Source organism: Neodiprion virginianus, chromosome 4 (assembly GCF_021901495.1).
Source record: "Neodiprion virginianus isolate iyNeoVirg1 chromosome 4, iyNeoVirg1.1, whole genome shotgun sequence".
Taxonomy (NCBI): domain Eukaryota; kingdom Metazoa; phylum Arthropoda; class Insecta; order Hymenoptera; family Diprionidae; genus Neodiprion; species Neodiprion virginianus.
The window spans coordinates 11,750,255-11,762,789 of record NC_060880.1 but is presented as its reverse complement, the minus strand read 5'-3'; the positions used below and the strand labels follow the sequence as shown (position 1 = coordinate 11,762,789).

General features: G+C 62.8%; 1 non-coding gene across 1 annotated transcript in view; it reads left to right on the top strand.

Annotated features, from left to right (window-relative positions):
* Positions 1–12,407: 12,407 nt before the first annotated feature.
* The window catches only part of LOC124304186 (small subunit ribosomal RNA), a 1,913-nt gene continuing 1,785 nt past the window's right edge, over positions 12,408–12,535 (top strand). Inside the window, exon 1 of the ribosomal RNA XR_006908086.1 lies at positions 12,408–12,535. This exon is cut by the window's right edge and continues 1,785 nt beyond it. This is a non-coding gene — a ribosomal RNA (small subunit ribosomal RNA).

Genomic DNA, 12,535 nt, shown 5'->3' with positions numbered 1-12,535 from the left:
AGTCGACCGAAAGGCGATGCGCGGCGTCCCGGAGTCGATCCGGGCCGACGGGACTTGTAAAAATTTCGGTCCGAGTCGACCGAAAGGCGATGCGCGGCGTCCCGGAGTCGATCCGGGCCGACGGGACTTGTAAAAATTTCGGTCCGAGTCGACCGAAAGGCGATGCGCGGCGTTCCGGAGTCGATCCGGGCCGACGGGACTTGTAAAAATTTCGGTCCGAGTCGACCGAAAGGCGATGCGCGGCGTCCCGGAGTCGATCCGGGCCGACGGGACTTGTAAAAATTTCGGTCCGAGTCGACCGAAAGGCGATGCGCGGCGTCTTGGAGACTATACGGGCCGACGGGACTCGATGAAGTTTCGTTCCGAGTCGACCGAAAGGCGATGCGCGGCGTCCCGGAGTCGATCCGGGCCGACGGGACTTGTAAAAATTTCGGTCCGAGTCGACCGAAAGGCGATGCGCGGCGTCTTGGAGACTATACGGGCCGACGGGACTCGATGAAGTTTCGTTCCGAGTCGACCGAAAGGCAATGCGCCGCGTCCCGGGGCCGATGGGTCGACGGCGGACGGACCGACCCCCGGTGCGGCGCGACGGGACACTTGTGAAAATTTCGGTCCGAGTCGACCGAGAGGCGACGCGCGGCGACGCGCGGCCTCCCCGAGTCGATCCGGGCCGACGGAACTTGTAAAAATTTCGGTCCGAGCCGACCGAAAGGCGATGCGCGGCGTCCCGGAGTCGATCCGGGCCGACGGGACTTGTAAAAATTTCGGTCCGAGTCGACCGAAAGGCGATGCGCGGCGTCCCGGAGTCGATCCGGGCCGACGGGACTTGTAAAAATTACGGTCCGAGTCGACCGAAAGGCGATGCGCGGCGTCCCGGAGTCGATCCGGGCCGACGGGACTTGTAAAAATTTCGGTCCGAGTCGACCGAAAGGCGATGCGCGGCGTTCCGGAGTCGATCCGGGCCGACGGGACTTGTAAAAATTTCGGTCCGAGTCGACCGAAAGGCGATGCGCGGCGTCCCGGAGTCGATCCGGGCCGACGGGACTTGTAAAAATTACGGTCCGAGTCGACCGAAAGGCGATGCGCGGCGTCCCGGAGTCGATCCGGGCCGACGGGACTTGTAAAAATTTCGGTCCGAGTCGACCGAAAGGCGATGCGCGGCGTCCCGGAGTCGATCCGGGCCGACGGGACTTGTAAAAATTTCGGTCCGAGTCGACCGAAAGGCGATGCGCGGCGTCCCGGAGTCGATCCGGGCCGACGGGACTTGTAAAAATTACGGTCCGAGTCGACCGAAAGGCGATGCGCGGCGTCCCGGAGTCGATCCGGGCCGACGGGACTTGTAAAAATTACGGTCCGAGTCGACCGAAAGGCGATGCGCGGCGTCCCGGAGTCGATCCGGGCCGACGGGACTTGTAAAAATTTCGGTCCGAGTCGACCGAAAGGCGATGCGCGGCGTCTTGGAGACTATACGGGCCGACGGGACTCGATGAAGTTTCGTTCCGAGTCGACCGAAAGGCGATGCGCGGCGTCCCGGAGTCGATCCGGGCCGACGGAACTTGTAAAAATTTCGGTCCGAGTCGACCGAAAGGCGATGCGCGGCGTCCCGGAGTCGATCCGGGCCGACGGGACTTGTAAAAATTTCGGTCCGAGTCGACCGAAAGGCGATGCGCGGCGTCCCGGAGTCGATCCGGGCCGACGGGACTTGTAAAAATTACGGTCCGAGTCGACCGAAAGGCGATGCGCGGCGTCCCGGAGTCGATCCGGGCCGACGGGACTTGTAAAAATTTCGGTCCGAGTCGACCGAAAGGCGATGCGCGGCGTTCCGGAGTCGATCCGGGCCGACGGGACTTGTAAAAATTTCGGTCCGAGTCGACCGAAAGGCGATGCGCGGCGTCCCGGAGTCGATCCGGGCCGACGGGACTTGTAAAAATTTCGGTCCGAGTCGACCGAAAGGCGATGCGCGGCGTCCCGGAGTCGATCCGGGCCGACGGGACTTGTAAAAATTTCGGTCCGAGCCGACCGAAAGGCGATGCGCGGCGTCCCGGAGTCGATCCGGGCCGACGGGACTTGTAAAAATTTCGGTCCGAGTCGACCGAAAGGCGATGCGCGGCGTCCCGGAGTCGATCCGGGCCGACGGGACTTGTAAAAATTACGGTCCGAGTCGACCGAAAGGCGATGCGCGGCGTCCCGGAGTCGATCCGGGCCGACGGGACTTGTAAAAATTTCGGTCCGAGTCGACCGAAAGGCGATGCGCGGCGTCCCGGAGTCGATCCGGGCCGACGGGACTTGTAAAAATTACGGTCCGAGTCGACCGAAAGGCGATGCGCGGCGTCCCGGAGTCGATCCGGGCCGACGGGACTTGTAAAAATTTCGGTCCGAGTCGACCGAAAGGCGATGCGCGGCGTTCCGGAGTCGATCCGGGCCGACGGGACTTGTAAAAATTTCGGTCCGAGTCGACCGAAAGGCGATGCGCGGCGTCCCGGAGTCGATCCGGGCCGACGGGACTTGTAAAAATTTCGGTCCGAGTCGACCGAAAGGCGATGCGCGGCGTCCCGGAGTCGATCCGGGCCGACGGAACTTGTAAAAATTTCGGTCCGAGTCGACCGAAAGGCGATGCGCGGCGTCCCGGAGTCGATCCGGGCCGACGGGACTTGTAAAAATTTCGGTCCGAGTCGACCGAAAGGCGATGCGCGGCGTCCCGGAGTCGATCCGGGCCGACGGGACTTGTAAAAATTACGGTCCGAGTCGACCGAAAGGCGATGCGCGGCGTCCCGGAGTCGATCCGGGCCGACGGGACTTGTAAAAATTTCGGTCCGAGTCGACCGAAAGGCGATGCGCGGCGTTCCGGAGTCGATCCGGGCCGACGGGACTTGTAAAAATTTCGGTCCGAGTCGACCGAAAGGCGATGCGCGGCGTCCCGGAGTCGATCCGGGCCGACGGGACTTGTAAAAATTTCGGTCCGAGTCGACCGAAAGGCGATGCGCGGCGTCCCGGAGTCGATCCGGGCCGACGGGACTTGTAAAAATTTCGGTCCGAGCCGACCGAAAGGCGATGCGCGGCGTCCCGGAGTCGATCCGGGCCGACGGGACTTGTAAAAATTTCGGTCCGAGTCGACCGAAAGGCGATGCGCGGCGTCCCGGAGTCGATCCGGGCCGACGGGACTTGTAAAAATTACGGTCCGAGTCGACCGAAAGGCGATGCGCGGCGTCCCGGAGTCGATCCGGGCCGACGGGACTTGTAAAAATTTCGGTCCGAGTCGACCGAAAGGCGATGCGCGGCGTCCCGGAGTCGATCCGGGCCGACGGGACTTGTAAAAATTACGGTCCGAGTCGACCGAAAGGCGATGCGCGGCGTCCCGGAGTCGATCCGGGCCGACGGGACTTGTAAAAATTTCGGTCCGAGTCGACCGAAAGGCGATGCGCGGCGTTCCGGAGTCGATCCGGGCGGACGGGACTTGTAAAAATTTCGGTCCGAGTCGACCGAAAGGCGATGCGCGGCGTCCCGGAGTCGATCCGGGCCGACGGGACTTGTAAAAATTTCGGTCCGAGTCGACCGAAAGGCGATGCGCGGCGTCCCGGAGTCGATCCGGGCCGACGGGACTTGTAAAAATTTCGGTCCGAGTCGACCGAAAGGCGATGCGCGGCGTTCCGGAGTCGATCCGGGCCGACGGGACTTGTAAAAATTTCGGTCCGAGTCGACCGAAAGGCGATGCGCGGCGTCCCGGAGTCGATCCGGGCCGACGGGACTTGTAAAAATTTCGGTCCGAGTCGACCGAAAGGCGATGCGCGGCGTCTTGGGGACTATACGGGCCGACGGGACTCGATGAAGTTTCGTTCCGAGTCGACCGAAAGGCGATGCGCGGCGTCCCGGAGTCGATCCGGGCCGACGGGACTTGTAAAAATTTCGGTCCGAGTCGACCGAAAGGCGATGCGCGGCGTCTTGGAGACTATACGGGCCGACGGGACTCGATGAAGTTTCGTTCCGAGTCGACCGAAAGGCAATGCGCCGCGTCCCGGGGCCGATGGGTCGACGGCGGACGGACCGACCCCCGGTGCGGCGCGACGGGACACTTGTGAAAATTTCGGTCCGAGTCGACCGAGAGGCGACGCGCGGCGACGCGCGGCCTCCCCGAGTCGATCCGGGCCGACGGAACTTGTAAAAATTTCGGTCCGAGTCGACCGAAAGGCGATGCGCGGCGTCCCGGAGTCGATCCGGGCCGACGGGACTTGTAAAAATTACGGTCCGAGTCGACCGAAAGGCGATGCGCGGCGTCCCGGAGTCGATCCGGGCCGACGGGACTTGTAAAAATTTCGGTCCGAGTCGACCGAAAGGCGATGCGCGGCGTTCCGGAGTCGATCCGGGCCGACGGGACTTGTAAAAATTTCGGTCCGAGTCGACCGAAAGGCGATGCGCGGCGTCCCGGAGTCGATCCGGGCCGACGGGACTTGTAAAAATTTCGGTCCGAGTCGACCGAAAGGCGATGCGCGGCGTCCCGGAGTCGATCCGGGCCGACGGGACTTGTAAAAATTTCGGTCCGAGCCGACCGAAAGGCGATGCGCGGCGTCCCGGAGTCGATCCGGGCCGACGGGACTTGTAAAAATTTCGGTCCGAGTCGACCGAAAGGCGATGCGCGGCGTCCCGGAGTCGATCCGGGCCGACGGGACTTGTAAAAATTTCGGTCCGAGTCGACCGAAAGGCGATGCGCGGCGTCCCGGAGTCGATCCGGGCCGACGGGACTTGTAAAAATTTCGGTCCGAGTCGACCGAAAGGCGATGCGCGGCGTTCCGGAGTCGATCCGGGCCGACGGGACTTGTAAAAATTTCGGTCCGAGTCGACCGAAAGGCGATGCGCGGCGTCCCGGAGTCGATCCGGGCCGACGGGACTTGTAAAAATTTCGGTCCGAGTCGACCGAAAGGCGATGCGCGGCGTCTTGGAGACTATACGGGCCGACGGGACTCGATGAAGTTTCGTTCCGAGTCGACCGAAAGGCGATGCGCGGCGTCCCGGAGTCGATCCGGGCCGACGGGACTTGTAAAAATTTCGGTCCGAGTCGACCGAAAGGCGATGCGCGGCGTCTTGGAGACTATACGGGCCGACGGGACTCGATGAAGTTTCGTTCCGAGTCGACCGAAAGGCAATGCGCCGCGTCCCGGGGCCGATGGGTCGACGGCGGACGGACCGACCCCCGGTGCGGCGCGACGGGACACTTGTGAAAATTTCGGTCCGAGTCGACCGAGAGGCGACGCGCGGCGACGCGCGGCCTCCCCGAGTCGATCCGGGCCGACGGAACTTGTAAAAATTTCGGTCCGAGTCGACCGAAAGGCGATGCGCGGCGTCCCGGAGTCGATCCGGGCCGACGGGACTTGTAAAAATTACGGTCCGAGTCGACCGAAAGGCGATGCGCGGCGTCCCGGAGTCGATCCGGGCCGACGGGACTTGTAAAAATTTCGGTCCGAGTCGACCGAAAGGCGATGCGCGGCGTTCCGGAGTCGATCCGGGCCGACGGGACTTGTAAAAATTTCGGTCCGAGTCGACCGAAAGGCGATGCGCGGCGTCCCGGAGTCGATCCGGGCCGACGGGACTTGTAAAAATTTCGGTCCGAGTCGACCGAAAGGCGATGCGCGGCGTCCCGGAGTCGATCCGGGCCGACGGGACTTGTAAAAATTTCGGTCCGAGCCGACCGAAAGGCGATGCGCGGCGTCCCGGAGTCGATCCGGGCCGACGGGACTTGTAAAAATTTCGGTCCGAGTCGACCGAAAGGCGATGCGCGGCGTCCCGGAGTCGATCCGGGCCGACGGGACTTGTAAAAATTACGGTCCGAGTCGACCGAAAGGCGATGCGCGGCGTCCCGGAGTCGATCCGGGCCGACGGGACTTGTAAAAATTTCGGTCCGAGTCGACCGAAAGGCGATGCGCGGCGTTCCGGAGTCGATCCGGGCCGACGGGACTTGTAAAAATTTCGGTCCGAGTCGACCGAAAGGCGATGCGCGGCGTCCCGGAGTCGATCCGGGCCGACGGGACTTGTAAAAATTACGGTCCGAGTCGACCGAAAGGCGATGCGCGGCGTCCCGGAGTCGATCCGGGCCGACGGGACTTGTAAAAATTTCGGTCCGAGTCGACCGAAAGGCGATGCGCGGCGTCCCGGAGTCGATCCGGGCCGACGGGACTTGTAAAAATTTCGGTCCGAGTCGACCGAAAGGCGATGCGCGGCGTCCCGGAGTCGATCCGGGCCGACGGGACTTGTAAAAATTACGGTCCGAGTCGACCGAAAGGCGATGCGCGGCGTCCCGGAGTCGATCCGGGCCGACGGGACTTGTAAAAATTTCGGTCCGAGTCGACCGAAAGGCGATGCGCGGCGTCCCGGAGTCGATCCGGGCCGACGGGACTTGTAAAAATTTCGGTCCGAGTCGACCGAAAGGCGATGCGCGGCGTCCCGGAGTCGATCCGGGCCGACGGGACTTGTAAAAATTACGGTCCGAGTCGACCGAAAGGCGATGCGCGGCGTCCCGGAGTCGATCCGGGCCGACGGGACTTGTAAAAATTTCGGTCCGAGTCGACCGAAAGGCGATGCGCGGCGTCCCGGAGTCGATCCGGGCCGACGGGACTTGTAAAAATTACGGTCCGAGTCGACCGAAAGGCGATGCGCGGCGTCCCGGAGTCGATCCGGGCCGACGGGACTTGTAAAAATTACGGTCCGAGTCGACCGAAAGGCGATGCGCGGCGTCCCGGAGTCGATCCGGGCCGACGGGACTTGTAAAAATTTCGGTCCGAGTCGACCGAAAGGCGATGCGCGGCGTCTTGGAGACTATACGGGCCGACGGGACTCGATGAAGTTTCGTTCCGAGTCGACCGAAAGGCGATGCGCGGCGTCCCGGAGTCGATCCGGGCCGACGGAACTTGTAAAAATTTCGGTCCGAGTCGACCGAAAGGCGATGCGCGGCGTCCCGGAGTCGATCCGGGCCGACGGGACTTGTAAAAATTTCGGTCCGAGTCGACCGAAAGGCGATGCGCGGCGTCCCGGAGTCGATCCGGGCCGACGGGACTTGTAAAAATTACGGTCCGAGTCGACCGAAAGGCGATGCGCGGCGTCCCGGAGTCGATCCGGGCCGACGGGACTTGTAAAAATTTCGGTCCGAGTCGACCGAAAGGCGATGCGCGGCGTTCCGGAGTCGATCCGGGCCGACGGGACTTGTAAAAATTTCGGTCCGAGTCGACCGAAAGGCGATGCGCGGCGTCCCGGAGTCGATCCGGGCCGACGGGACTTGTAAAAATTTCGGTCCGAGTCGACCGAAAGGCGATGCGCGGCGTCCCGGAGTCGATCCGGGCCGACGGGACTTGTAAAAATTTCGGTCCGAGCCGACCGAAAGGCGATGCGCGGCGTCCCGGAGTCGATCCGGGCCGACGGGACTTGTAAAAATTTCGGTCCGAGTCGACCGAAAGGCGATGCGCGGCGTCCCGGAGTCGATCCGGGCCGACGGGACTTGTAAAAATTACGGTCCGAGTCGACCGAAAGGCGATGCGCGGCGTCCCGGAGTCGATCCGGGCCGACGGGACTTGTAAAAATTTCGGTCCGAGTCGACCGAAAGGCGATGCGCGGCGTCCCGGAGTCGATCCGGGCCGACGGGACTTGTAAAAATTACGGTCCGAGTCGACCGAAAGGCGATGCGCGGCGTCCCGGAGTCGATCCGGGCCGACGGGACTTGTAAAAATTTCGGTCCGAGTCGACCGAAAGGCGATGCGCGGCGTTCCGGAGTCGATCCGGGCCGACGGGACTTGTAAAAATTTCGGTCCGAGTCGACCGAAAGGCGATGCGCGGCGTCCCGGAGTCGATCCGGGCCGACGGGACTTGTAAAAATTTCGGTCCGAGTCGACCGAAAGGCGATGCGCGGCGTCCCGGAGTCGATCCGGGCCGACGGAACTTGTAAAAATTTCGGTCCGAGTCGACCGAAAGGCGATGCGCGGCGTCCCGGAGTCGATCCGGGCCGACGGGACTTGTGAAAATTTCGGTCCGAGTCGACCGAAAGGCGATGCGCGGCGTCCCGGAGTCGATCCGGGCCGACGGGACTTGTAAAAATTACGGTCCGAGTCGACCGAAAGGCGATGCGCGGCGTCCCGGAGTCGATCCGGGCCGACGGGACTTGTAAAAATTTCGGTCCGAGTCGACCGAAAGGCGATGCGCGGCGTTCCGGAGTCGATCCGGGCCGACGGGACTTGTAAAAATTTCGGTCCGAGTCGACCGAAAGGCGATGCGCGGCGTCCCGGAGTCGATCCGGGCCGACGGGACTTGTAAAAATTTCGGTCCGAGTCGACCGAAAGGCGATGCGCGGCGTCCCGGAGTCGATCCGGGCCGACGGGACTTGTAAAAATTTCGGTCCGAGCCGACCGAAAGGCGATGCGCGGCGTCCCGGAGTCGATCCGGGCCGACGGGACTTGTAAAAATTTCGGTCCGAGTCGACCGAAAGGCGATGCGCGGCGTCCCGGAGTCGATCCGGGCCGACGGGACTTGTAAAAATTACGGTCCGAGTCGACCGAAAGGCGATGCGCGGCGTCCCGGAGTCGATCCGGGCCGACGGGACTTGTAAAAATTTCGGTCCGAGTCGACCGAAAGGCGATGCGCGGCGTCCCGGAGTCGATCCGGGCCGACGGGACTTGTAAAAATTACGGTCCGAGTCGACCGAAAGGCGATGCGCGGCGTCCCGGAGTCGATCCGGGCCGACGGGACTTGTAAAAATTTCGGTCCGAGTCGACCGAAAGGCGATGCGCGGCGTTCCGGAGTCGATCCGGGCGGACGGGACTTGTAAAAATTTCGGTCCGAGTCGACCGAAAGGCGATGCGCGGCGTCCCGGAGTCGATCCGGGCCGACGGGACTTGTAAAAATTTCGGTCCGAGTCGACCGAAAGGCGATGCGCGGCGTCCCGGAGTCGATCCGGGCCGACGGGACTTGTAAAAATTTCGGTCCGAGTCGACCGAAAGGCGATGCGCGGCGTTCCGGAGTCGATCCGGGCCGACGGGACTTGTAAAAATTTCGGTCCGAGTCGACCGAAAGGCGATGCGCGGCGTCCCGGAGTCGATCCGGGCCGACGGGACTTGTAAAAATTTCGGTCCGAGTCGACCGAAAGGCGATGCGCGGCGTCTTGGGGACTATACGGGCCGACGGGACTCGATGAAGTTTCGTTCCGAGTCGACCGAAAGGCGATGCGCGGCGTCCCGGAGTCGATCCGGGCCGACGGGACTTGTAAAAATTTCGGTCCGAGTCGACCGAAAGGCGATGCGCGGCGTCTTGGAGACTATACGGGCCGACGGGACTCGATGAAGTTTCGTTCCGAGTCGACCGAAAGGCAATGCGCCGCGTCCCGGGGCCGATGGGTCGACGGCGGACGGACCGACCCCCGGTGCGGCGCGACGGGACACTTGTGAAAATTTCGGTCCGAGTCGACCGAGAGGCGACGCGCGGCGACGCGCGGCCTCCCCGAGTCGATCCGGGCCGACGGAACTTGTAAAAATTTCGGTCCGAGTCGACCGAAAGGCGATGCGCGGCGTCCCGGAGTCGATCCGGGCCGACGGGACTTGTAAAAATTACGGTCCGAGTCGACCGAAAGGCGATGCGCGGCGTCCCGGAGTCGATCCGGGCCGACGGGACTTGTAAAAATTTCGGTCCGAGTCGACCGAAAGGCGATGCGCGGCGTTCCGGAGTCGATCCGGGCCGACGGGACTTGTAAAAATTTCGGTCCGAGTCGACCGAAAGGCGATGCGCGGCGTCCCGGAGTCGATCCGGGCCGACGGGACTTGTAAAAATTTCGGTCCGAGTCGACCGAAAGGCGATGCGCGGCGTCCCGGAGTCGATCCGGGCCGACGGGACTTGTAAAAATTTCGGTCCGAGCCGACCGAAAGGCGATGCGCGGCGTCCCGGAGTCGATCCGGGCCGACGGGACTTGTAAAAATTTCGGTCCGAGTCGACCGAAAGGCGATGCGCGGCGTCCCGGAGTCGATCCGGGCCGACGGGACTTGTAAAAATTTCGGTCCGAGTCGACCGAAAGGCGATGCGCGGCGTCCCGGAGTCGATCCGGGCCGACGGGACTTGTAAAAATTTCGGTCCGAGTCGACCGAAAGGCGATGCGCGGCGTTCCGGAGTCGATCCGGGCCGACGGGACTTGTAAAAATTTCGGTCCGAGTCGACCGAAAGGCGATGCGCGGCGTCCCGGAGTCGATCCGGGCCGACGGGACTTGTAAAAATTTCGGTCCGAGTCGACCGAAAGGCGATGCGCGGCGTCTTGGAGACTATACGGGCCGACGGGACTCGATGAAGTTTCGTTCCGAGTCGACCGAAAGGCGATGCGCGGCGTCCCGGAGTCGATCCGGGCCGACGGGACTTGTAAAAATTTCGGTCCGAGTCGACCGAAAGGCGATGCGCGGCGTCTTGGAGACTATACGGGCCGACGGGACTCGATGAAGTTTCGTTCCGAGTCGACCGAAAGGCAATGCGCCGCGTCCCGGGGCCGATGGGTCGACGGCGGACGGACCGACCCCCGGTGCGGCGCGACGGGACACTTGTGAAAATTTCGGTCCGAGTCGACCGAGAGGCGACGCGCGGCGACGCGCGGCCTCCCCGAGTCGATCCGGGCCGACGGAACTTGTAAAAATTTCGGTCCGAGTCGACCGAAAGGCGATGCGCGGCGTCCCGGAGTCGATCCGGGCCGACGGGACTTGTAAAAATTACGGTCCGAGTCGACCGAAAGGCGATGCGCGGCGTCCCGGAGTCGATCCGGGCCGACGGGACTTGTAAAAATTTCGGTCCGAGTCGACCGAAAGGCGATGCGCGGCGTTCCGGAGTCGATCCGGGCCGACGGGACTTGTAAAAATTTCGGTCCGAGTCGACCGAAAGGCGATGCGCGGCGTCCCGGAGTCGATCCGGGCCGACGGGACTTGTAAAAATTTCGGTCCGAGTCGACCGAAAGGCGATGCGCGGCGTCCCGGAGTCGATCCGGGCCGACGGGACTTGTAAAAATTTCGGTCCGAGCCGACCGAAAGGCGATGCGCGGCGTCCCGGAGTCGATCCGGGCCGACGGGACTTGTAAAAATTTCGGTCCGAGTCGACCGAAAGGCGATGCGCGGCGTCCCGGAGTCGATCCGGGCCGACGGGACTTGTGAAAATTACGGTCCGAGTCGACCGAAAGGCGATGCGCGGCGTCCCGGAGTCGATCCGGGCCGACGGGACTTGTAAAAATTTCGGTCCGAGTCGACCGAAAGGCGATGCGCGGCGTTCCGGAGTCGATCCGGGCCGACGGGACTTGTAAAAATTTCGGTCCGAGTCGACCGAAAGGCGATGCGCGGCGTCCCGGAGTCGATCCGGGCCGACGGGACTTGTAAAAATTACGGTCCGAGTCGACCGAAAGGCGATGCGCGGCGTCCCGGAGTCGATCCGGGCCGACGGGACTTGTAAAAATTTCGGTCCGAGTCGACCGAAAGGCGATGCGCGGCGTCCCGGAGTCGATCCGGGCCGACGGGACTTGTAAAAATTACGGTCCGAGTCGACCGAAAGGCGATGCGCGGCGTCCCGGAGTCGATCCGGGCCGACGGGACTTGTAAAAATTTCGGTCCGAGTCGACCGAAAGGCGATGCGCGGCGTTCCGGAGTCGATCCGGGCCGACGGGACTTGTAAAAATTTCGGTCCGAGTCGACCGAAAGGCGATGCGCGGCGTCCCGTAGTCGATCCGGGCCGGGAGCCTGTCGGAACATCGTCAAACGAGCCTCGGTTAATTTCGACAAAGTTCCCGGAGTTCAAAATTTTTTCGATAGCCCGCGGAGGTTTCGCCCCGTAAGCCGACCGTGCTACCACCGTACCGGCGCCGACGTCCTAGCGGCCAGGCTCCTACTAGTAAGAGGAGCGAGTCGGTCGGGCCGGTCTCCCGTCGTCCGCCTGCTACGCCGTACCGGTACGTGCTCGAGCACGATACGTACGTCGGCGTAGACCAGGAGCGGGCGTTCGCGGACCGTTCCGTGCCTCGTACCAAAGAAACTACGCGACTCGCGTTGTTTCATCTATCGTCACTGCATTACCGCGGGTCGGTGTCTCAGACCGAATGGCCCTTGACGCGGTACCAAGAAGTTCGGCTCTCCGTGAAACACGGAAGGCTGAACGCTCCAACGCACGCGTCAACTCGCTTCTTTCCGAGCGTACACTCAAAGACCAGAGACGTTATAACAACGTATCCCAGACGCTTTCAATCTAGCCGACGGGTACGGGAGATCGTTCGAACGCCTATAAGCCGAGTGTCGAGGTGGCGGCACACGGAACCGGGGCTGCCTGCGTGCAGTCCCGAAACACACAGTAGACGCGCGGCCGACCGGGCTACGAGACCCGGTCGGCGATGGGTGGCGCACGTCCGAGCCGAGATTTTGTATCGAAGCTCCCTGGTTGATCCTGCCAGTAGTCATATGCTTGTCTCAAAGATTAAGCCATGCATGTCTCAGTGCAAGCCAAATTAAGGTGAAACCGCGAATGGCTCATTAAATCAGTTATGGTTTCTTAGATCGTA